The 25,831-nt window shown below is 51.8% G+C and overlaps 1 long non-coding RNA gene across 1 annotated transcript in view; it reads left to right on the forward strand.

Moving 5' to 3' along the window:
- Positions 1 to 9,266, forward strand: part of LOC148754938 (uncharacterized) — a 33,440-nt gene extending 24,174 nt beyond the window's left edge. The window contains exon 2 of the long non-coding RNA XR_016019428.1: positions 7,654 to 9,266. This is a non-coding gene — a long non-coding RNA (uncharacterized LOC148754938). The remainder of the gene's footprint in view (positions 1 to 7,653) is intronic.
- The last annotated feature ends 16,565 nt before the right edge of the window (positions 9,267 to 25,831 follow it).

Raw genomic sequence — 25,831 nt, forward strand, 5'->3', positions numbered from 1 at the left:
GGGGCCTCACCCAGAGTCCCAGCCCTGACACCCCCTTCTGGCTGTCAAAGGCCTGGGACGAGCTCGTCTCTCACAGAGGGGAGGACCCCAGTGCGGCTCGGGGAGGACGGAGGGTTACAGACATGGAGAGCAATCAATACATTATTTAACAGTGAGAATGCAAATGAGAAATTAACGAAGGCATCCCTCTGCCCCTGCCCCCCTCTCCCGTCCCTCAGCCCCCACTCTTTCTTGAGTACGCGATTGCTGACAAATTCTCTAGAAAATATCAAAACAGCCTCAGGCTGGAACCTGCCACAGCGATGCACCATTATTTATTATTGATGCAAAACCTTGACAAGTTCTCTTTTTAAGGAAAGCGAGCAGGGGAGAGAGCTGCAATCTGTGTTTAAAGGGACAGACTCCCATTTACCCTCCCCAGGGCTGGTGGCCACAGGAGCACCCGCACTGCCTCCACATCCTAGCCAGGCAGGCAGGAGAAAAAGATGGAGACTTGAAGAGAGCAGCAGATGGGGAGGGGCACATGCCTCAGTTTCCTTTTGTGTGCATCTTCCACAACCCGCAGTTAATGGCATGGCCTGTGGACGTTGGGGCGGTGTCACGATGAGGCCAGAGAGCTCTGACTCCTGCCTTAGGCAGTGGATGGGAGGCATGTCTGAGGCAGAGGGCTGTCTGCAATGACCCAGCCTCTCACCACAGCAAGACCCTAAGAGCCATTCTGCAAAGTTGAGCAAGTTCAAAGCTGGTGATTTAAACTTTTTTAATGTGAGAAATACCTCAATCACCCAGAAATCACTGAACAACTTGAATAGTCTAGAATATTGAAAAGAATCAAAAAAAGGAAGCTAAAAAATCCTCTGAAGGAGCTGTTTCAAGGTCACAGAACCCAAGCGTTCAAGTTCACGCATTTGACCCACAGGAGAGTTCCTCCGGCCCCATTACTCTTATTTTAGACTTGTTTCCAACAAGTTCGGGCTTTTTTTTTCTTGTCTCCTAGCAGGTTTGAAATGGTGACACTTGGAAAGGGTGAGGGGGACACTGTGACGACAAGACCTGTAAACAGCACAACTGGACAAGGGGGTGTGATGGTGTGATAAGTAGAAGCAGGAAGGAAGAGGCAAAGTGCTGGGGCAAGTGCCCTCACGGGACTCCGGTTTGGCAAAGGAGTCATATGTCAAGCAAGTGGAACGCACTCAAATTTAAAGCAGTTAGAAAAAGCATTTCACAGAAATGGCATCTTTGAGAAATGAGAGCTTACAGACTCATTGAGAATTTCAGAGCTTATCATCCAGGGGTCACGACTGCGAATGCTTTTGTGAGCAGCCAGGTCATATAAATGAAAGAAACAGGAGGGGTGTGGCAATAGGGAGTGGTGGTGACTGTGGCAGGCGAGGGACCAGAGCCCTGGTCTAAACAGACAGCAGGCCCTGAGCTCTGGTCACCCCAGCGATGGAGCAGGGGGGCGCACCGTTGTCAGATCTCCCCATTTTTCAAAAGAAGGTATAAATCGAATTTTAGGATGCAATCTCCAATTTTCAAACATTGACAACTAATTCTTATTTTCCAAAAGAGTGTGCTGTCAGACAAAGCCTGTCTGTATGCTGAGCCCAGCCTGGAGCCAGTCTGCAACCTCTCATCTTGCTGATGAGGAAACTGAGGCCTGGAGAGGTTCAGTGACAGACGTGACCCGCTGCCCGGGTCAGTGGCTTTTAAACAGTTTGGTGCCTTTTCTGAATCAAGCAAGGGGGCTTGGGCCTGGGGCTCATCACAACAGTGGCAGCGTGTCAGGCTGGTGCTAGGCCTGTACACGCTCCGTCTGGTGAGACTTCAGGGAAGCCCTCTGCTCCTGCCGTCGATGCGGCAATGCAGGCTCAGAGGAGTCAAGCGATGTCCTAGGGCCACACAGCTGCACAAGTGGCAGAGCCGGACTGGGGGCCTGACCTGGAGGCAGGAGCATCCCATCCTAGGGGCCTGCGCTGCAGCACTTCACTCTACGAGGGAAATAAAGGGTGGGGGGCAAATACCAAGTGAGATCGTTGTTCTACTGCTTTCCTGTTGCTGCTCTGACTACCACAAACTCAGTGGCTTGCCTCACAGCTCTGGAGGTCAGAAGTCCTAAAATCAAGGTGTCAGCAGGGCTGGCTCCTTCTGGAGGCTCCAGGAGAGTCTGTTCCTTGTTTTTTTTTTAGCTTCCAGAGGCCATCTGCATGCCTTGGCTCCTGGCCCCTTCTTCCTTCTGAAAGCCAATTTCTCTCTGTCTCTGCCCTTTGCTTCTGTCATCACTTTTCTTTCTCTCTCTCCCTCTTATAAGGACCTTTGTGATGACATTGGGCCCACCCGATAACTCACGATGCTCCTTAACTTATTCGGACCTGCAGTGAGTGTCCCTTTGCCATGTCAAGTAACATACTCACAGGTCCCGGGAAGAAGGACACGGACATCTTTGGGGTAGCATTGCCCTATGCCCACAGCTGTCTTCCCTGCAAAGAAAAGACATGCTGGCCACCACTGAGTGGAGGGCGGGGCAGGGGAGGAGAGCAGCAGTGGAGGGCTCAGGAGAGGCCGGGGCCGAGGGGCTGGTACCTCCCATCCTGCTGGCCTCACGCCCGGGGAGAGGGGCTGGACCTGGAACCCGGCGTCGTGGCTCCAGGTCCTCATCTCATTCTGGCTTCGTGGCCCCGGAGAGCTCTGAGAACTCGGAGTCGCCCCTCAGCCGGTGAGCCAATCAGTGGGGTTCCTCGCCAGCTCATTCGTTCACTCCTTCATTCCACACACATTGCTCCAGCCCCTCTGGGCCAGGCCCCGCGCCAGGCACTCGGGCGCAGCTGTAAGAGGCAGATGGGACCCAGGCTCGTGAGAACTGTTGGTGTGGCGGGTCTTACGCACATGATCGTGTGATTACAGGTAGGAGAAAGTGCTTCGGGGACATGGACTATCTGAGAAATGAGAGGCTTCGTAAGGTGCGTCTTCTGGGGGCTGACGGTCTCTCCTTGAAGAGGTAACAGAAGGAGCTGGAGGAGAGGTGGGATCTCAGAGACGCGTGCTTCCCCGAGTACAGCGGCGGCGGTGAGGCTCCGCCTTTGACTGACGCACTCGTGTTCTGGGCAGTGAGGGGCTCACTCCCCTCCCTCAGTTGGGCTCTCTCCATGTTTTGGTTCATCTCTTACCTCTCAGTCTGACCACTGGTACCACTTCTCCCAGGGAGAGGCCCCTGGCTCTCGGAGCACCTCCTTCATGGGCCTGCTGCCACAGCTGGGACCCAGGACGGGGTGGGGGGCCCGGCACCAGCTCCTGGGGACGGCGCAGAGCAGGCCCCAGCTCCTCCAGGAGCCCAGGGTCTGGGAACCAGCCAGAGCCCCTTCCACTCTGTGCGAGCCCCATGCCCTGTGCTTGATGGTGGACATGCCCTGGGGAGGTCCCACCCTGTCCCTGAGCCCCGGGCTGCCCGTCTGAAAATGGGCCGGGTGGCCCAGCCTGCGTCCAGCTGCTCCACCCTTAAGGCCCTCATTCACGTTCTAAGGGGCCCTCGGGGTTCTCAGGCTGTCTTCCTGGACTGGCTAGCACGCACTTGGGGCACAGAGCAGACGCCCCGCAGGAATGTTGGCGGGAACAGCCAGTGAGCTGCTGCAGGGAGCCTGGGCCTCACTGGAGTTCTCAAATGATGCTCGCGGCTGCGCTGGCACCAACCCCGTGGCTGCGGCCCAAGGCTGCAGGCACCCGGCAGCAAAGTGCCATCCTGCCACGCCGTGGGGGACTCGGACACTCTGCCCTTGTGCGGGCAGGGACACAGCTAGGCCGGCTTGGGACTCCCAGGGCTGGAGCCTTCGCTGGATTCCGAAAGGGCTCCCCACTGGCTGCAGGTTCTCACCCCCCACCCTCCCCACCCCCACCCCCACCCCCACACTTACTAACCAGTGACCTTGCGCAAGTGGCATAAACCTCCTCTAGCCTCCATCTTCTCTTCTGCAAAGGGGGGCACCTGCCTCGCAGCGTCTTTGTGGGGCTAAATGAGATAATTAGGCTCGAGTCCCATGCTTAGCCTGCAGTCAGTGCTCAAGAAATGAATGGCGCCTATTAAAATCATTTAACTGCGTTTCAAGGCGGGGCTGCTGCTGACTGGCTGGGCCGTGGGGAGTCCCTCCCCTGGAGGAGCTGGGAGGGGTCCCTGTCAAGCTCACACTCTCTGACCTGTACCAGCTGTTACTTACCTATCACTCCTCTAACCGTCACTAGGCTGCAGGCTTCTGGAAGGCAGGGCCAGCCTGGCCCTGGCTGCCCAGCACACAGTCAGCCCCCATCAGGACTGGCAGGCAGAGCTGTGCCTTGGGGAGGGGAGCTGGCGCTGCATGGCCATGGCAGAGGCAGGCAATGCCACCCACCATGAAGGGAGGGCGTGGCAGGGAGGCGGCCTCAGGCCCCAACACGAAGGTCACCCTTTCCCCCAGGTCACAGGTCATTCCTCTGGCAAGTTCAGGGCCCAACTTTCAGAGGAGCCAGAAAAGCTCGCTGCATTTAGGAGCTTATGGAGAGTTTGCTGTTGCTTCTGAAACATCCCTCTGCCGGCATTGATCCTCCTTTGAAAGGTGTTTGCTTCAACAGAGCATGGGGGGGGGTGGGGGGGTGAGAGAGAAGAGGACTCAATCGGGCACAATGTGACATCCGTGGGCAGGAGGCTGGGCTCCCTGGGTCTCCAGTCCCGTGACCAAGCCCTGCCATTTGCAAGAGTTTTGCCTCCAGGAAAGATGGCTGAGTTCAAAAAGGGTGAAACCTGAAACCTCCCAGCTTTTCCCTGGGGCCTGTTGTCCAGCCCGTGTCTCCTCCTGGCCACCATTTGGTCTGGCCTCTCCCAGGAGAAGCTGGGGTGGCCGCAGAGACACAGCAAACAGTCTGGGCCCGGCAAGGACCTCTTTCTCAGGGTCTCCTGAGACCTGGCAGTGGCCGCAGCCGTCCTCTGGTCAGGGCTGCTTGACTCCTCGCTCTGCACCCTTCCACCACCACTGTCCGGACTGCCTGGACCCCCAAAACCTGGGGTTGGCCCTTGTACCTCTCTGTGTCTCAGGGGATGGAGTCATCTGTAAAACGGGGCTTTCATGAAGCCGCAGAGTGAATCAACGGGGCCCCAGGGAACAGCAGAGGACGCTGCATGTAAAGAACAAGACTTGGCCACAGGGGGACACGAAGTCTCCAGGGTGCCTCCCAGAGACCAGGAGCAGGAGGCAGCCACGCCTAGCACAGGGCAGAATTGGAGACCTGGAAACCAAGCCACAGGCCCTGGCTCTTTCCTTCACTGAGCCTGGCACAGGTACCCAGGGCACTGTCTCCACTGCCAACCAGGCACTGACCACACTGGCTTGTAACCGCCCACCCTCATGGACCAGCTGACCGGGAGCTCTCGGTTAGTATTAGTTTCCCGTGGCTGCCGTGACAAATCACTCCAAACTGAAAACAGCTGAACATGTATTCTTTCAGAGTTCTGGGACCAGAAGTTCAAGAGCAGTCTCACTGGGCTGAAATCAAGGTTTTGGCCATGGTCTTTGGGAGGCTCCTGGGAGAACACATTCCCTGCTCCTTCAGCTTCCGGTGGCCGCCTGCTTGTGGCGCAGCACTGCCGTCTCTGCGTCCGTCTCTACATCCTCCTCCGTGTGTCTAATCTCCCTCCGCCTGCCTCTTAGGAGGACACTGGGGTGACATTTAGCGCCCCCCCAGGAAACCCCGTGACCTCCTCATCTCCTGGTCCTTAACTTAATCGCATCTACAGAGACCTGTTTTCCCAATAAGATAACATTTGTTCTTTTGCCGTAAAAGGTAATATTTCCAGGTCCCGGGGATTGGGGAGTGAATATACCCCGGGGAGTCATGTTTTTCAGCCAGCCCCAGGGACCGGGTCTTGTTCACAGCTGGACTGCCTGTGCTCACCAGGGCGCCTGGTACAGTGCCTGGCTCAGTAAACACCTGTTGCTGAGGTGAATCGAGTCAGTATTAGGCGGGGGTGGCAAAGGGTTGTCCCCCTGGCCAGACGACAGGGCAGGAATCACAGACACGTGATGCTGGAGCAAGCATTTGATCCAACCTCTTCACTGCTCTCCTCTCTTGAAGCCCAGAGCAGTAGCTACAGGCCCCACTGCAGAGCTGACCTGTGCCCAAGGTCTTAATATAAGACCTGGGCTTATTTATACAGGGTCTTATATTAATTTTTGCTCCAAAAGACGCATTTAGAGCTGATGGCCCGGCTAGGTCTTATTTTCGGGGAAACACGGTACCAGAGGGCAGGTTTCTGATGCGGGGGCTCCATGTCAGCTGCACGAGCCTCACAATTTTGCCAGCAAGAGGCGACAGAGCCCCGTTCCCCATGGGCACCACCGGTGCTGGCAGTGGGAAAGGGGTCAGCAGAGCCTTCCATGGCCACTCATGCCAGCCTCCCGGCCACGCTGTCTTCTCAACCGCCTTTTTGTGATTTGACTTTGAATATTGACTGTACCCGCTGCTGGCATTCCTATTTTTCAGTCAGGCTTTTGTTTGGACAATCCTCCCGCAGGCAGCCTGGAGTGACATTCACATCCTGCCAGCCCCACCAGAGGGTCTCCTGGCCACGGAGACAAGCAGGAAAGAAAGTCAGGACCCCGGGGAGACCCCGATCGATGGGGGTCTTTCTTCTGGCGCAGCGGTGGCCTAGCTGCTCCAGGCAGAGGCAGGGAAGGGCTCCATCACCTCTGAGCAGCTGTGGCTATGCAGACCGGGAAAGGAGCCGGACCCCGCAGAGGGACAGGCCAGTGCAGAGAGCTGGATGGCAGCTCAGGCCAGGCTGCAGGGCTGAAACAGGCATGGGCCAGGGACCTGGAGGCTGGGTGTGTCGGCCTCATAGGGCAGTACTCGCTGCCCAGTGCCCTCAGGAGAAAGCCAGGCCCCTGCCACACCCAGCTGCCTATGGTACTGAGTGTAGGCTCCAGGCTCTGTAGTCTGGGAGGCCTGGGTTAACTCCGTGGGCAAGCTGCTCCACCCCTGGGTCTCAGTTACCACGTGAGTAAAATGGGAGAACAACAGTACATTCTGGTAGGCTGCGGGAGGGAAGATTGAGATGATGAAAAAACCTGTCTTGTTGGAAGGGCCCAGTTAGCAGTCATTACTGTCACAATACCATCTCCAGTGTTGCTGCCTGTTACTCTCCCACTTGCACTCCACACTCTGTTCAGCCAGATAGAACTTCCCTCTGCTTCTGGAAGCTTCCATGCTCTTTCGCACCTCCAGGCTTGTGTACGTGGTATGGAATTCTTCATCTTATCTAGCTTCTAGGTCTCCATCTCAATGCCACCTCCTCCAGGAAGCACTCTTGGGTTGAGCTCTCTGTGGCATGCTCCACGGCACCCGTGCTTTCTGCGTCCCAGCACTCCCCACGGTGGAGTCTCCATTTGATTGTCTCTCCCACTGGGCTGGGAGGTCCCTAGAGTGGGAGCCTCTGTCTTGTTCACCAGGTGCCTGAATGAATAAAGTTGCACGTGGCAAATGAATAAGGTTCACAAACCAAGGAGCTCTGTCCCAAGTGTCGGGGGTCATTATGACCGAGGAGGGGCTGACAGCAGGTGATGAAATAATCAGACAAAAAGTCCTTGGAGCCTGAGAGGGGGCGATGATAACTTACCTGCTTGGCATTTTCAGGGGCAGAGGAGACCCGCCTTGGAAAATGTGGTCTGTTCCCAGAGACTCGAGAGGCTGCCTTGCCATGGAAAAGAGGAGACTCCAGGCCCAGCAAACCGGCATCAAATCCCAGCTCTCCCACTTCCTCCTCCAAGGCTGACAGACTCCATTCGATAAAAATACAGACCACGGAGGATGTTTGACAGAATTCAATGTGATGTTTCAATACTCAGCACAGAGTGTGGCACAAAGCATGTGATCCATTTTTTAAAAGCAGCAAATGTTAATATTTTGAAAGATACTATAAATACAAACCTTGTTTTACATATTCTCCCTCAGACTGTTTAGCTGAGCCCCAATACCCAGTTCATAATCCCTTCCCCATGACACTACCTTCAATATAATGTTTTCAATTTATAATTTATCGGGGTTTTTTTCCCCTGAGACAGACATCTCCAAGTTTTGATCTAGAGAATACAATCAACAAAATTAATATTTAAGTCTAGAAAAATCTAAATTTGGTGACTGATGTCAGGGATTTGAATTAACAGGAAGATTTTCAGGTTCCAGGCTCTGCTTGGGGCGTTGTATTTTACACGATTCCCCCGGGCTAAGCAGGGCAGGAAGACACCTCCCCCACCCACCTCCCTGCCTGATGCCCGACAAGGAAGTGACAGTTACCAGCCAGGGCTGTCGTGAGCGGCTGGGACTCTCTTGTCCCCTCCGTAGGCTGTCATTCTAGGGGTCAGAGCCCCTCCCCACGGAGCCCCACCTGGCCCCAGAATCCTCACCACCCACAGCCCCCCAGGCAGCCAGTTCTCAGTCCATCTTCCAGACCCGCTAGACGGGACGCTCCACGCTGTCAGCGTCTGTCCATTTTGTCCGAAGCACATCCCCAGAGCGTGGCTAGAACGGTGCTGGCCCTGGCTGGTGTGGGATAAACAGGTGAATCGGAGGCGGCCAGCAGGGTGGACGGAGCCGTTTGCCACGCCTGCGCAGTGGTGATTTGCCATGACGTCATCGTTACTGCCAATAGATTCTGTACTTCTTCTCTTTGGGTTTTGCTACACGTGCCTACTTATGAAAACTGACGTTTAAGCAAACCCTTAGCAACCTGGGATGTCCTTCAGCAGGTGAATGGATAAGCAAAGTGTGGGCCACCTGACAGTGGTATTACTCTGAGCTACCGACGTGGACTTCAGATGAATATTACTAAGGAAAGAAGCCGACCCAAAAAGGCTGCAGACTATAGGATTCCAGCTACATGACACTGAAAAAAGCAAAACTGTGGACACAGTGAAAAGACCAGTGGTTGTCGGCATTAGACGGGAGGGAGGGTTTCTAGGGCATTGGAGCTGTCTGTGAGCTACCGGAAGGAGGGAGACATCAGTACACATTTGTCCAACCCCCTGACGCGCAACACCAAGGGTGAACCCCAGTGAAAACTGTGGACTTTGGGTGACAGTGATGTGTTGATGTACGGTCGTTCCTTGTAGCACATGTAGCCGTCTGGTGGGAGGTTTTGGTCATGAGGGAGGCTGGGCGTGGAGGCACATGAGACATCTCTGTGCTTGCTGCTGAGCATACCGTGAACCTAAAACGGCTCTAAAAAATAAAGTCTATGTTTTAATCTCGTTTTTGTTCTTGTTTTCTAGCCCAAGTTGGAAAACTTGTAAGAACACTTACCACATCTGTGGAATCTGAACAAATTCCCTAAGTCCACGAGCATTTTGGTAACGGTCCCGGGATGCCCTATGGCTGCCCCCTCTCCCCTTTTTAAAGTGCTTCTCATCATTCAAAATATGAAAAGGTAGAAACAGAAAACCAGTCTCCAATGTGGATCTCCAGCTCTGACCTCCCTGGGAGGCCACCCCTTGGGGCTTCATTCCAGCTCTGTGCAGGGGGTCCCCAGCACCGGTGCCCCCACTCGGTAGGTCCCTCTTCGCATCATGTCACATTGCCTGAGTGACACATATCTGCTTACTTGTTTTCTCCACCAGCTTTATTGAAGTATAAGTGACATGTGTATAAGGAAAGTGTTCTGTTCGATACTTTGAGACATGCACACACATCCGTGAAACCATCCCTACCATCAAGATCGTGAATGTGCCTATTTGCAGCTGAACTGTGTCCTTCCAAAAACACGTGTGTCGGAGCCCTAACCCCCAGGACCTCAGAACGTGACTGGATGTGGAGGCAGGGTCTTCACAGAGGTAATTAAGTTAAAATGAGGTCACGAGGGTGTCCCTCATCCAACATGACTTGTGTCCTTATGAGAAGAGGAGATTGGGATACAGTCACACACAGAGAGACCCCCGGCGTGAAGGCCGCCAGCTACAAGCCAAGCAGTGAGGCCTCAGAGGGAACCAGCCCTGCCGCCATCTTGATCTTGGACTTCCAGCCCCAAAGACGAAATGAACTTCTGTTGTTAAGCCTTCCCTACTGCCTCCAGTTTGTGGTTATTACGGCAGCCCAGCAAACTAGTACCATACCCCTCACCCCCAAAATCCCCTCTGCTCCTGTTGTGGTCCCTCCCAGCCCTCAACATCCCAGACAGCTTTCTGTCACTGTAGATTAGTTTGCATTTTCTAGAATTTGACATGACGAAATTCCCCATATGTATCTTTTGTTACCTGACTTCTTTCACGCAGCATAATTTTACTCTTCTGCATTATCAGTAGTTCACCCCCTTTTTTTTGCCAAGCACTAGCTAGTGAAGTGATATGCCATAGTTTTCAAATCTGTGATGGAGAAAAACGGAGGAAAAGTCTACCCGTCCGTGAACAGATGAATGCATATTTACTTGTGTTTAATCTTTATCTCCCACTCGGAGTGGACACTCCTTGAGAGCAGACCCTGTTTATGGCCATTCCCACAGTGTCCAGGGGCAGAGTCGGTCCTTGGTAAACAGTGACACCTGCATTTATGACGTCAAGGCTCACTGCTGTGGAGGGGACATCCCCTGACACCTGCTGCAGGCCGACCTCTGTCCCTGGGACACGGCCTCCACGAGCATCAGGCTGAGCCTTTGCTCAGTCTCCTGCACACGTCCCTCCCCGCAGATGGGAGGCTCATCGACTCGGATTCCCCCTGCCCACCGTCATTCCCTCCATCCCTGGAGAGCCCAGTCCTGGGCTGGACACAGGATTTATCCTTCTCGGGAGCTTTCCTGGCAGTTCTTGCCCACCAGGAGTTCTCCCGTCGCTCGTGCCCCGCCCTGTGGCCTGGCTGCTCAGCGAGACTCACAGTCAATGTTCTCGTTTATTCAGCCACATTCATTGGGCACCTGCGGTCAGTGCTCCGCTGGGGGCTGGGCCGACGCACACAGAACCCGCAGTCCAGTCAGAGGCTGAAAGTAAATGAATCACGTACCGTCAGCCCCACAGAGATCTGCTATCCGTACCCCGAGGGGCAAGGGTCCTGAGGCCGGGGAGATGGGTGGGGTAACTTAAATTCCTTTGGGGGCTCTCTGAGGGGTGACCATCGAGCGAGCAGGGCTAGAGGAAGGACAACAGTTGGCCTGTCACCATATTTGAAGGCGTGTGGCCCCAGAGAGCGGCCAGCACTAAGAGGGGGGCCCCCAGGGGAGAGGGCAGCTCGGACATGGCCTTGAGGGCCAGGACACAGGTGTGGATCTTACTCTATACCCCCTTCTCCCATTGTTCCTGCTGCATTTCACAGCAGCGCCCAAAGCCAAGGCCACAGTTCTTTTGGGGGGGTGTTGACACGCTTAGTTTTCTTACAACCCCGACCCCAGTGCTCCTAACACTGCAGGGTCCGAGTTAGGCAGATAATGGATGTTTCTGGGGTGATTGATTGATGGTGAGGATTGACCATCTCATTCTCATGCAGGGAGGGGAGACTTGGGCGTGAGGGCACTGCGTCCTTGGGACGCGTATCTGAAGAAGGGCCCGGTAGAAAGCGTGACACTCACCTTCAGAGCTGCGCTGTGGTTGAGGGTGGAAGAGAGTTTGTTGCAAAGTGGTGCTTTTTGCCACCCACTCTGTCCCCAATGGGATAGGGGTGTGAAAAATGCTCTCAGCTGTGCTGGGGTCTGAGTTCACCTTCTTTCTCAGAAACCTGGAAAACTGCTCGGAATGTGGAGTTTATTCAAATAAGATGGGTTTATCTCTGCATCCAAAAGAGAAGGTTGGAAGCACAGACCAGAAAACAGTGATGAAAAAACAAGGCATGTGTACAGGGTGCTGTTTGTCCTTTTTTGTCATGGGAAACAGCTCTGTCCCTTCTCACTTACTAATAACAACCTCTCTTCTACCGGACCCGGTGCCCATCCTTGGAATGCCACAGTCTTCTGGTTGCTGCTTCCTTTGAGAAATACCACAGATCGGGGCTGGGGAAGGGCCAGGTCAATAATATTAAAGAGTGGTCGTGTGGGGAACCCCTGAGGGAAAGGTCAGGATGCCAATCCAGACCGAGAAAACTGAGGAAGAACATGATGGGAGCGAGTGAGGTGATCGAAATTGGGCCAGAAATCGGTAGAACAGAGACGTCAGAGAAAAGCTGGGAATACCAGAACTGGACGTGAGGGTAGGGTGCCTGAAATGCAAGGTAAAAAAATCATCAAACAAGGGAGTCTGCACCCAATAGGAGAAGGGTAATTTGAACTCACCAGCTCAAAATATGAACAGGTTCAAGAAAGGTTTTCATAAAATATTTAGAAGTAGGAGGGACCTCGGGAATTATACAGTCTAGTGGTTTTAAACATTTTTCTTGGTTAATTTTAGCATCTGGACTCTTCAATGAATAAAATATGCAAAGCACATAAGAGCTGCTCTGGCAGGAGTGGGGAAGAGGGCCTCACCCCACGGGACACCCCACCCCACCGCCCCTTGGACCCCCAAGGCCTTTGGGGCACCTCCCAGGGGTGTTGATGGAAAAGCACTGACGTCCTTCTACCTCCTCCCACAACAGGGAAAGAAGCAGAGTTTGAGGGGGTGAAGGGAGCCCAGAACGATGCAGCTGATGTCACTGACTCCCGCCAGGATACCAGTGGCACCCATGTCACCTGGGGCGCTGACAGCCACCTGTGCGCACGGAGCCTCCTGCCTTACAAATGGCCCAGTAACTGTGACCAGGACTCTGTGGCCAGACGGCGTGGGCAGGGGCCGGGGAACCCCAGCCGGGCTCCGGAAACTTGGATGGGTCAGCGTGCCTCTCTGTTTCCTCGTCTGTCCAGTGGGAAACATGACAGTAGCCGTCGTGGTGGGCCGTGGTGTGAAGGAAGGAGCCGAGTGCATGCCAGCAAGGGGCAGGACACCGAGCACTAGGGGGTGATGGATGTCACCGTCCCTCCCTCTTAGCCGAGCCAGGCGCTTAGGAGGATTGTAGGAGAGAATGGTCCCGAAGCACCAGCTGGTGTCCAGGACAGACCGTGCTTCTTGTTGTAATTGTTGCTACTGTTACATTATCACTAGAATTAAGCCCCGCGATAGACCCACAGAGTGAGTGAGGTGTTGCTGTTGCCATCTTATAGGTGTGGAAACTGAGGGGTTGAATGGATTTCCCACGGCCCCAGAGCTAGTGAGTGACAGAAGCCAAGTGGCCCTTGGGTTTCCTCCCCAGGGCTCAGCCCACCACGCCGGGGCGTGAGGTGGGGAGAAGGGTGGGGAGACAAGTCCACAGGCCGCAGGGAGGTCAACTGCTCCCCTCTCAGTTCCTCTCCCGGCACCGCGGGTGGAGCCGCTGTCCCCACTGTCCTGCGGGGCTGTGCTGCCCTCTAGTGGCTCCGAAGGACTCTGGCCCCCAGCCAGGCCGTCCAGAGGGCCCGTCGTTGCCGGCCAATGTTTCATCCTAGCTCACTGCATCCTAGAGCTGCGGAGATTTCTCACATCGCCATGCTGTGTGGGACGGGCCACATGATAACCCCCACCCAGGACCGATGTCAGCCACTGCCTGAGCAACCCACAGACCTTACCAGCATGGGGGAGAGGGTGAGTCTAGAAAGCATGCTGGGTTAAGGGGCAGCATGGAATCCTTGTTTCGGTGTCTCGGTGCAGGTGTGCAGGTGTGTGTGTGTGTGTGTGTGTGTGTGTGTAGACCACATGGAGGCAGCATTAGTAGGTGACAAGGGAAACAGAAAGATGGAATTCCAACACATACTGTGTCCTTCGTCCCCTGCAGATCCAAAGCAACACTTAAATGGAGTTTGGGGAAATGCTGGAACTCCTTCCAGGTGTGTTTTGCAACTACCTAAAAGCCAAAAGACAGGCAGGAGTGTAAATTGGGGAAAATATTTGGCGATACCTACTAAAGTTAAGTATATGTGTCCCCTAAGACACAGTAATTCCACTCCTGGGTGTGTACCTGGAAGTCTGGAAACACACACACTTGCATCCACCAAAACACAGGCGCGAGAACGCTGGCGACTGCTTTAGTCAGAATCGCCCCAAACTGGAAACAACCCGTACCCACCGACATCGGGATGGGTGACCGTGTGGCGGCAGGCCAGCCTGTCGCCCACAGTGAAGCACAAGGCAGCAGTGAAAACCCAACTGTGTGCAACAGCATAAGTGAATCTCGTGGACATAATGCTGAGAAAAAGACAGACACGACATTGAACCAAGTCTCATAGACATAATGAGCAGTGGAAAGGCCCGAACTTTCCACTTTATATGAAGTTCCAAAGCAGGCCAAGTGAATCTATGCTCGTAGGGGTCAGAATAGTGGTTCCGTCCAGGGTGGGGTGTGGGAGGTTCTGGTTTAGGAAGGGCATGGAGGAGCCTGGGGTGCGAGTGCACTGAAAATGTCCTCGGTTTTGTCTGGGTGGTGGCACACACGTAAGGATTCATCAAGCTGTGCACTTGAGATTATCTTGCTCTCTCATATGTCTGTTAAACCTTAAACATCTAGAAATAAAGTGAAAGCTGTCTAGCAGGTGGGAGGTGGCAGGCGCCTTGCAGGCCAGTGGTGAGCGGGACTCTGAGCACACGTGCACTTGAGGGGGGGGGCCTCCCTGAGAAGGTCCATGTGAAGCGCAGGCACCGAGAAGGACGCAGGGGCGCTGGCTTCTGTCACTGTTCCCCCAACCCCAGAGGACCCTTCTAGACGACTTCCTTTCTTGGAATGTACTTAGTTGATTTCCTAGTTCAAAGCTGCCAGATGGGAATGTGGCTTTTTTTTGTTCCCTTTTTTCTGGCTTATCTCTGTTTTTACTTTTTTTCTTTCTACAATGAAAGTATTAAAGCTTTGGTGAGTGCAGAAACGGGTTTGTGGATTTTGCGGGAAGGCACGTTCGGTCGTGGGGGACTAAGAGCATCCAAGTCCCGCGGGCTAGGAAAAGGGTGGGGGCTTTTGAGCCCTTTGGCCCAATCTGCCTCTGCCAGCTTCATCTGTCTAGGCGGTAGCAGCCTTTTTATTCATGCAAATGCAACATTGTAGTGTGCGTTCATGACTCATCGTGTTATGTGGTTTGTCCAGTGCTTAACTAAGTAACTCTCCCTCGGTAGGCGTTATAACAAGTTAGAAGGCTCAGAGCGGCTTTGGTGACAGTCCCTTCCGATGGCCACCGGTGGGAGTCAGGAGCTCTACTTTGCTGTCCTGGCCCTTCCTTGACTAGATGATATTCCTCGAATCACCTCGCTTACTTGGACCTCCCTCGCCCTGTCCTTTCTTTGAAGAAGGCTTTGAGCCATAGTAAAAGCATTTATGAGAGTGCTCAGTATTGTTACGCCCACTTTACACCTAAGGACACAGGCTTAAGAGCATTTAAATAACCTGGCCAGGACCACCCAACCCAAGTGACAGCACCGGCAGTCACAGCCAGAGCTCTGTGGCCCAGAATGGAGTTTACCACCAAGCTGATATCCCCTGGCGCTGACTGCTCGGGTCTCTTAGTTTGCATTCTGGCCATGGCAGACTTGTTCCCTTCTAGGAAACGAGAGGTCATGTTTATTTTTCAGAGCAGCAAAAGTGAGGATGAAAAGGATTTCAAGAAGGCTTCTCAGATGAAGATTAAAGGAAATGTTACAGCAAAACTAAGAATGGTTGGTCTTTCTTAAGCCTAGAGCACTGTCTTTTTGTTTTAAAAAACAGGCTAAGGGATGAGTTGATGTATTTGTCTCTTAGAAATTTGGTAAATAAAGAAGGCATACCTTTGTTTCTTATTCTGACACCCGGGGTGGTATGTAAACATGTAATATAATGTTTATCCAGATTTTTATTAGCTGTGCCCTTTCTTAACTTAAAAGTGCGGATTAGTGAGGAGAGATGCCGGTTGTTTGAGTCAAAGGTTGAACCTGTCAGAGAAAGTGTAAATTGACACAATCTTTCCAGAGGACAATATGGCAACACGTGTCAACATTTCACATAGGCATATTTCCTGACCCAGAAATATCACTTCTCACCAAGTTATATACACAAGGATGGGCATAATAACATGACTTGTTATGGTGAAAATTAGGAACAATGTACACTGACAATATGGAGTTTGTCCAATAAAAGATGACATATCCACCTGGTAAAGCACAGACAGCTTTTAGAACCAAGGATGCAGAAAATGATGACAGTGGTTGCTCGTGGGGTGGGGTTGGGGGCACCTACTTTTCTTTGGCCAAATACTTTAGTGATTTAAAAAAATGTTTTAATTTGAGATAATTGTCGATTTACATGCAGTTGTAAGAAATAATACAAAGAAATCCCAGGGCCCTGTTACCCAATGGCAACATTTTGCAAAACTATGGAACAAAATCTCAACTACGAAGCATTCCCACTGCCACAACTATCCTCACGTTTTCTTTGTAGTTACAACCCCTTGTTTCCTGCTCCCACCCCCTTTAACTGCTGGCAGCCACTAAATGTGTTCTCCACCATCGTAATTATTTTATTCCACGAATGTTACATACATGGGATCACACAACTTATCACTTTGCGGGATTGGCTTTTTTTATTGAATAATTCTCAGCAGACTCATCCAGGTTGTTGAGTGTGTCAGTTGTTCGTTTTTTTCATTATTGCTGTTAGTGAGTAGTATTTCCTGGCACGCACGTACCACAGTCTATTTAACCATCCCCTGGAGAAGAACATCTGGGCATTTCCGGTTTCTGACCATTATGAATAAAATTGCTATAAACATTGGTGTACAGTTTTTCTGTGTAAACACACATTTTCATTTCTCTGGGATACATGCCCAGGGGTGCAACTGCTGGATGGCACGATGGTGGCATGTTTCATTTTTTTAAGAAACTGCCAAATGGTTTTCCAGAGGGCTATCGCTTGTTACTTTCCCACCAGCAAGGTGTTGCCCGCCATTTTCCTTGTATCCTCACCAGAATGTGGTGGTCTCACTATTTTTTATTTTCAGCCTTTCTGAAAGGTAGGTCGTGGGATCTCAGTGCGGTTTCGATTGGCGTTTCCCTGATGGGTAACGTGTTGGGCGTCTTTTCACGTGCTTCTCGCCATCTGTATGTCCTCATTGGTGAAATGTCTCTTCATGCCTTTTGCCCATGTGCTAATTGGGTTGCTTGGGGGTTTTATTAATGTTGAGCTTGGAGAGTTCTTTATATCGTCTAGATAGTAGTCTGTTATCAGATGTGTGGCTTGCAAATATTTTCTCTCAGTCTGTAGTTTGTCTTTTCTGTCTCTTAAAAGATCCTTTAGATCCAAATGCTTTTCTACTTTTTCCCCAGAAGTGTACTTTGTCATTTGACATTTGAGTCTGATCCACTTTAAGCTAATTTTTCTGTAAGGTGTGAGACTGAAGGTCGTCCATATTGAGGACCATTTGTTTGAAAGGCTATCTTCCCTCCACCAAATTCTTTTTGCACCTTTGTCAAAAATCAGTGGAGCATACTTGTGGGGAATCTATTTCTGGGTTCTCTATTCATGTGCATTTGCTATCTATCAAAAATTAATGTGAAGATATAGATCCATCCTTATTGATATGGAAAAATGTCCATAATTTATTGAGTAGAAACAAAATCTTAAAAAAGTGCTATTTAGTATCATCTGATTTTTGTAAAATATTTTTTTAAAAAGAGTGTGCTTGGGCTGGCCCGGTGGCTCAGGTGATTGGTGCTCCATGCTCCTATCTCCGAAGGCTGCCGGTTCGATTCCCACATGGGCCAGTGGGCTCTCAACTACAAGGTTGCCGGTTCAACTCCTCGAGTCCTGCAAGGGATGGTGGGCAGCACCCCCTGCAACTAAAAGTTGAACACAGCACCTTGAGCTGAGCTGCCGCTGAACTCCCAGATGGCTCAGTTGGTTGGAGCGCGTCCTCTCAACCACAAGGTTGCCGGTTCGACTCCCGCAAGGGATGGTGGGCTGTGCCCCCTGCAACTAGAAACAGCAACTGGATCTGGAGCCAAACGGCACTCTCCACAACTAAGATTGAAAGGACAACAACTTGACTTGGAAAAAAAAGTCCTGGAAATACACACTGTTCCCCAATAAAGTCCTGCTTAAAAATAAATAAATAAATAAAATAAAAAGGATGTGCTTCTGTATGTGCACATGGGGCCAACTCCTAGGAAAGGCCCTGAAATAGTGTTTTCCAGAGTGTTTCTGGGGGATCCCTGGAGGACTCCAAGGGGGAGACCGAGTTAAACAAAGCTGAGTTCAGGTCTGCTGCCTCGATGACGGGCCATGACCTTCGGTGAGTAGAAGGCAGCTGTTCTCAGGACTTGTGACTGGACTTCCCGTTGTCCCCAAGGAGCATTTCTGAAAGCTACTGATCAGTGTTTTCCTTTGGGAAACTGGCCTAAGGGCTTTCTGCCAAAATAGTAACAGTGGCTATAACAGAAATGTGAGATTTAGGGTGGTTTTTCCTTTCTCCTTTCTCTTTCCTATTAGCTGAAATTTTTTTTTTTACAACAAACAAGTGTTCATTTTATAAACAGAAAAGGTAATAAAGATGTTTGGGTGGGGGTGGGGACAGCAGGTGTCTGAGGACTAGAATGAGGACGCAGATAGCAGCCAGCTTGCAATCCTGGCAAGAAAGCCGGGCTGGCAGGACCCCTGGGAGGATGGGAGAAGCAGAAATTTCACACAGCACTGCCCGCTCACTGACAAGAGGGAAGGGGAGGGAGATGGGGGCCCGAGTGTGATGTCCTTGGGGAGACCTTGCTATGCAGACAAGGAGGCAGCTGGGAGCCGCTGGGAGGAGCTGGTCCTGATGCCACCTGTGGTGGTGGCGGGGGGAGGGGCGTGAGTATGAAGGCACGCCTCACGCGGGAGGCTGGGGTCTGTGACACCTCTGAGACTTGTAGAATAGTGTTTGATTGAGTCAGCTTTGTACAAGAGACTCCTGCTAATTATATCCACAGACCACTCTTTTCTCATTTATTTATGTTTATACCCTGCCGTGTTCTGGGGGTTCTGATTTAAGAATGGCTCACAAGGTTCATAAAATAAGACATGATAGTGCAAAAATAAAAGCAGGTGGAAGAAGAAAGGAGAGTGAGGATGGCCACCAAGTGGAGCCAGTGACAAGGCTTCCTCTTGGTCTGTTTGTCATAATCCAGGTGAACAGGACAGCAGGCACCCTGTGGACGAGGGAGGCCGAGCATGAGCTGCAGCGGCCAGGGCCCGCCATGGGCCCAGCCTCCGTCCTGGGTCAGCTCTCAGTACGTAGATATTGAGGGATATGCATTTGACACTGAAAGGTCAGAACTACCTCCAGTTTCCATTGGTGACACTCAGGTGTCTGAATCGCTGTGGGGACAGAGCTGAGATTTCCCAGGATTGAGATTTCTGTGGCTGGGAGACCAGGTTCTCTTGGGAAAAAACTTTAAGGAGAGAGAAAGCCAATCTCAGAAGTTGACTTTCCCTCACATCCATTAGGGTGGCTATTACCGAAAAACAGAAAATAACAAGTGTTGAAGAGGACGTACAGAAATTGGAACTCTTGTGCACTGTTGGTGGGAATGTGAAATGGTGCCACTGCTATGAAAAACAGTATGACAATCCCTCAAAAAATTAGACATAGAGTTACCATATGATCCAGCAGTTCTACTCCTGGGTGTACACCCAGAAGAGCGGAAAACAGGGTATCAAAGAGATACTTGTACACCCATGTTCACAGCAGCATTGTTACAACAGCCAAAAGGTGGAAGCAACTCGTATGGTGTCCATAACGGATAAATGGGTCAACAATATGGAATATACATACACACAAACAATGGAATGTTATTCAACCTTGATAAGGAAGGACATTCTGACACATGTTGCAACATGGATGGCCCCTGAGGACATTACGCTGAGTGAAATAAGCCAGTCACAAAAGGACAGATGCTGTGTAATCCCACTTATATGAGGTCCCTACAGTAGACAAATTCATAGAGACAGGAAGTGGATGGTGGGGGAGGGGACGGGGAGTTGGTGTTTAGTGAGGACAGTTTCAGTTTGGGAAGATGAGAAAGTTCTGGATGGACGGTGGTGGTGGCTGCACAACAGTGTGAATGGACTTCATGCCCCTGAGCTGTGCACCTCAAAATGGAGAAGATGGTAACTTTTATATTATATGTATGTAACCAGAATTTGAAAATTTTAAGAAGACTTGGCTTCCTAAAGGAGGCCGTGTGCTGGGAACTGTGAGCCCAGCTACCCGCTGTCCCGGGGGGTGGGGGGGTAGGGGGGGTAGGGGGGGCTGCCAGAGAAAGCGAGGTGGTCACTGGACCCCTGAAATAGGGATCGCCAAGAAGACAGTTTGTGCTAACAGGCCCCTGCTCTGCTGGCTGCCGAGGGACACTCGGGGTCTCCCTGCTGCCAATTGTTCCTGCCCCAGAGAACCAACCACCTGACATCACAGTATTTACTCAGCAAGTACTCATGAAGCACCCACTATGTGCCAGGACTTGTGCACTCTCTCTTTGTGTGTCTTACATTCATTCTCTTAGGGGGAGATGCCCCCAAAAGCAAACAAGAAATTATAGAGTTGAGATATGACCAGAAAGTACGCCCCGTAGGATTCCATTATGTAGCAGCCTAGAAAATGCAAACTAAGCCAGAGTGACAGGAGGCAGGTCAGGGGTTGCCTGGTGCGGGTGGGGGTGAAGGCTCAGCTGCCAAGGGCCGAGGGGCCCCTGTGAGTGATGCAAACGTCCTGTGTCTGGCCTGTTGGTGGTGGGTACGTCTGTCAAAACTCAGCACACTGTACACTTTAAATGGCTGCGGCTTACTGTGCAGAAATTGTACTTTGCTGGGTAAAATACGGTTTTAGTTGAGAGGTAAGCTGCAAATTGGTGGGTCCCTCAAAGGTCGCATTTCAGGTGAGGCCTGAAGGATGAGAAGGGGTCATCTCGGCAAGGGTGGAGGCGAAGGAGGAAGGAAGAGTGTCCTAGGCAAACAGAACAGAATTTGCAAAGGTGCAGAGCCCAGCACACCAGGTGTCTGAGGACAAGCAGAGGGTCTTGTGTGGCCTGGGGGGCTTGGGGAAGGAGATATGGGGTTGAAGGCAAGGGTGGGGGTTGTACTTTGTGTTGAGGGTGATGGGGAGCCTTTTCATCTGGACATTGACAACATCGGGTTAGGCCTGGGAAGATCTCTCTGGCTACAGTGCAGAGAACAAATTGTGAGAGGACAGAATGAAGGTGGGGGCACTTAGGGCGCTGTCAGAGTCATCGGGCAGGAGATGGTCGCTGTCCAGAGTGGGAGTGCGGACAGCTGCAGCGGGGGCCGAGGGGAGAGGAGAGCGGTCGACACTCATAATTGAGTGAATGGGCATTGAGAGAGAGCAGAGGCAAGATGAACTGGGCTTCTGAACTGGGCAACCCATGGCAGGAGGTGACATTCCCTGAGTAGGAGACTCTAGAGGAGAAGCCGGAGTAGGGTCTGAAATGTTGGGTCCATGTTTGGACATTTTGAGTCTGAGCTGCCTCCAAGACAGCCAAGGGGAGGTGAACAGCAGGCCATGGGGTACAGAGCATGGGAGGAACTCAGCTGGAGACATGGGGAGGCGCACAGACGGCGCTGGAACCACGGTGGCCAGGGCCGATCAATTTTCCAGGGATGCTCGCAACACCATCTCCATCCCACATGGTCCTTTTCAGGGAGCTCGCCATGCTCCCACCAAGAGGTGCGGTCCATTGCTCCACCCCCTCAGATCTGGGTGGATCCGTAGGCTGCTCTGACCAGTAGGACATAGGCATGGAAGGTCTGACCAATAGCCTGCTTGGAAGGGATGCTCAGCCGTTTCCAGGAGTGGCCTCTGACTGTCCTGGTAGCTTCTGTTTCCCGCCTCTCAGAGGCCAGCCACCATGTCCAAAGTGCATCTTTCCCAAGACCTGTATTCCGTGAGAGACCCAAGCCGCGTGGAGAGGCCCTGGAGGATGAGGTGCCACCTGGAGACAGAGGGAGGTCAAGGAGCACTGAGACCCCAACGCGTGTCTGAAGAAGCCAATTGATAAGAATCCCACCCCCGCCCCTGGCGGATGCCACCAGGATCAGACACAGGCTGCCTAGGTGAGCTATTGCTGGCACCCAGGCACTGCACAGGTTTAAGCCAGGTTTGGACATAGTCTGTCATTCAGCAATACAGAAAATCAAGCAAGACAGCAGCAAATGGGCTCACTTAGGAGACAGGCAGAGGAATGAGGGATCCAGATGCAGCTCTGCGAATAATCCCAGAGCCAAGACAATATTGCTTCTTCTCCATTCTTACTCCACTCTTTCCTTCTAGCTGGAAGGAGCTCGGCTAGCATAACACTCCTGGCCTCTCTGCCCCTGCAGCCCTGGGAGAAGGAGTGGCCTACCTGGCTGGTGAGTTGGGAAGGAGAAAGCAGAAACCTGTGAGTCAGCCCCCTGCTTGCTCTTCCTCTGGAGCAGGCGGCCTCGGGAAGCAGAGTCTGCTCTGCTCCCCCACACCGAGCATTACAGAGGTAGCCCCACGGCTGTCTGCTTAGCGCCCCTCTCCGGCGCTCTGTCCTGTGAACTCTGGCAACCTTGGTCTCCCCACACTCTCAGCTCTGTCTTCGTAACTCGGGGCGTCTGCCAGGCTCTGCCTCGGTGCCCCTTCCTGCACCACAGGATGGAAACCCTCTCTAGGCATTAAACTGGGACAATTGTAAGGCTCATTTGTACCCATCTCTCAGGGATCACTGTCATTCATTCGTTCATTATTTAACTTTGATCACTTTATGAGGTAGGTACTCATATCCCCATTTTACAGGCATTAGTATTACCCCTATTAGATGGGTAAATTGAGGCTTAGAGAGGTTGTGACTCATACAGGTTGCTTAGCAAATAGCAAGACCAGAACTTGGACCTGGTTCTTTCTTTTGTCAAGGATCTTAAGTCTCTATTACCTCTCCAAGTACGTACCGTAATTATTCCAGTTCATTCTCCACTGCCCAAGTTGCCATATTTCTGGGTCCTACGGAAATACTAGCATGAATGCACACACCATACCAACCTTGACATTTATTGCAATTTTGTTTACACTATTAAAAAACTGGAAACAATGTAAGTGCCCATTAGAAAGGAAACGATTAAATACATTTTGATACATCCATACAATGGAATGCTATACAACTGTTAAAATGTATCAGATTTATATGTATTGGCATGAAAGATGTCCTATGAATCTATCTCTACATAATGAACAAATATATTTAATGAAAAATGCAAGTTGTAGACTGCATTGGACAGGAAGGGCTAGCTGCTATACAAATCCCGTGCAGCTCCATTTCTTGCTCATGTCACAGTCCCACAGGCCTGTGCAGGTCCATGGGAAGGGGTGATGCTCCCAGCCTCCTTCCATCTTCAACACATCGTCACAGCAGAAATAGGAGAGAGAGAGCAGAGGATCTAGTATGGGGGATTTTTATGGTCTGGGCACGGAAGTGGCGGTCATCATTTCAGCCAACATTTCACAGGCCACATGGCCACACCTCACTGCAAGGGGAGGCTGGGAGATGTCACCCAGCTGTGTGCCCAACAAATGGGCTTGGTAAACCTTTAGCCAACTTCTGTCATGCAAACTGATATCTACCATTTAAACCCACTCATACTCAAAAACAAACACACAAACAAAAACTCATCAATGTGTGCATGGATATATTTTTAATAGGACAAAGTCTGGAAGGACATACAATAAACTGTTACCTCTCATGAGCGAAAGGGAGACTTTTGTTTTTATTTTATTTCTCTCTCTCTTTTTTAATGATAGCACATAGAGTCTGTGATTAACACTTAAAGATTTGTAAAGTGATAGATAGCATGTTGCTTTTCAAAAATGACTGGAAGCAAATGGAGTTTAGAATTCCAAATGTTCACTAGGGGGCAGAAGAGATGCGTGTGTGTCTGTGTGTGTCTATGTGTGTGTGTGTGTGTGTACACGCGCGCACGCGCCGCCTGTTTGCTAATTACTGTTTACTACATTTCTTGCACAATTTCCTCATTCAACAGGCCATCTGTAACGTTTACCAAACTGTTTGAGGAAAGGACAGGACCCAGGCCTCTTGCAGGCTTCAGCTGGGGGCTCAGCCACCCCTTTCACCAGATCCTGGAGGCTATGGTCACCTTATGTGTCAGTACTGAAAATACGTCTGTTCACACGGGCCTTTGAGTACCCAGAGCCAGCAGTCTGTTAAACGGCCTGAATGCCCCCTGGTGAGAGAGAAGCCAAAGGTACCTCGAAGCCAGCCTGCTGCCTGCTCTGCTGGGGTCAGTCTGGGAGTCGTGGAGCGATGACCCCGCCATCTCTCCCCACCTTTTTGAGAATGTCCGTGGACATTTCCCCAGTTCAGGATGAAGCCATTTGGGAGGCTGGGGTGTGGGGTAATGTGGGGCCCGTATGCTCACAAGAAGGAATCATGACGAAAATCTCAGTGGAAACAAAGTCATTAGTGCCATTTAAAGTCACGGAAACATTTGTTTCCTCTATTTGAACTTTCCTGATGCTCCGAATTAAAATGAATACCCCACAACCAGACAGCAGGATGTACCCCCCCCCCGCCCCCTCGCTGGGATGATTGTCATGGCGGCAGGTGGGCCTCAGAGAGGGTTGATCTGACCGAGAGTTCCCTCCCCAACTCCCCTGAAGCTCCTGGAGACCAGGACCCAGGTCCCGTTCACCTTTGCTTCCTAGTACACTGAGGACGTACAATCTATGTGAATGGAAGGGAGTGGAATGGAATTGACCTGAATTGAACGGAATGGAATGGAATCGAATCAAATCAGATTGAATTGAACTGAACAAAAATCAAGCATCATGTAAAATACTGTGGGGCATGGAAAGATAAGTTTGGGTTACAGAAGTTGTAGTATAGTGGTTAAAATGTGGGCCTGGAGCAGGCTGACTGCTTACTGTTTTTATGTTACTCAGGGGGGTTAAAATTCCCTGAGATGATGGAAGCGTCTGCCCTCCTTCACTGAGAACCGGACCCACAGGGCTCCCCAGCAGCTGTGTGTGTGCTGTGTAATCCCAGCCGCCTGACCAGTCCCCGACTGGACCTGGGCTGGACCCCTGACTAGAGCTGGGTCAATCAGACCATCTCTCTTGGAAGTGGGGTTTGGGGGTGAGCCTCCTTTGTGGGTCTGATGTGTTGTTGGCTGAGATGGAAAAGGAAGGGACCCGGGGGTGGGGTGTCCCTTCCTCTCCCACCTCAGTTCAGACCCAGGGGAGGTATTGTGTTTCTTGCCCTTCCGTTCAACCCATGAGACACCCCCATGCTTTTCAATAAATTCCTCTTTTTGCCAAGCCATTAGTAGATTGGTATCTGAAACACGTGACCAAACACTCCCTGACCTAGGCCCCATCCTCCCAGGGCTACGGAGCACACGCAGCCTCGTTACCATTACTGCTATAATTAATGGACCCCACCTCCTCTTCTGATCTGCAATAAAGATGTAATGAAGCGATTATCTGTGTCCTCAGGGAACTGACTGGTCGGAGTTCAGGCAGGTACCTGTGAACCTACTGCCAACAATCCAAACTGAGGGGAGCCCTGGGCCACCAGCCTCTCTTTGGCTGTGTCTACTGGAGTCTTCCCGAACTGAACTGCTGCTGTCCCAATAGCTGAATGTCTGCGAATGCCAAGAGGAGGGCGTGGCCTGTTTGGAAAGGGCCGTGTCTCTAATAGGCTCTCTGAGCAAGCTCCTGGCCACCCAGTGTCCCTTCCACCAGTCTGGAGAGCCGTGTCGTGGTCATCTGGTTTGTCCTTCCCTGGGATGTTGGGAGTCGGCCGGCAGCACCCAGGCAAGTACTGACCGAGCTCGCCCCCCCCCCCACCCGCCCCGTGTTGGA

Source organism: Rhinolophus sinicus, chromosome 16 (genome assembly GCF_057876585.1).
Source record: "Rhinolophus sinicus isolate RSI-liver-muscle chromosome 16, RSI-T2T, whole genome shotgun sequence".
Lineage (NCBI taxonomy): Eukaryota > Metazoa > Chordata > Mammalia > Chiroptera > Rhinolophidae > Rhinolophus > Rhinolophus sinicus.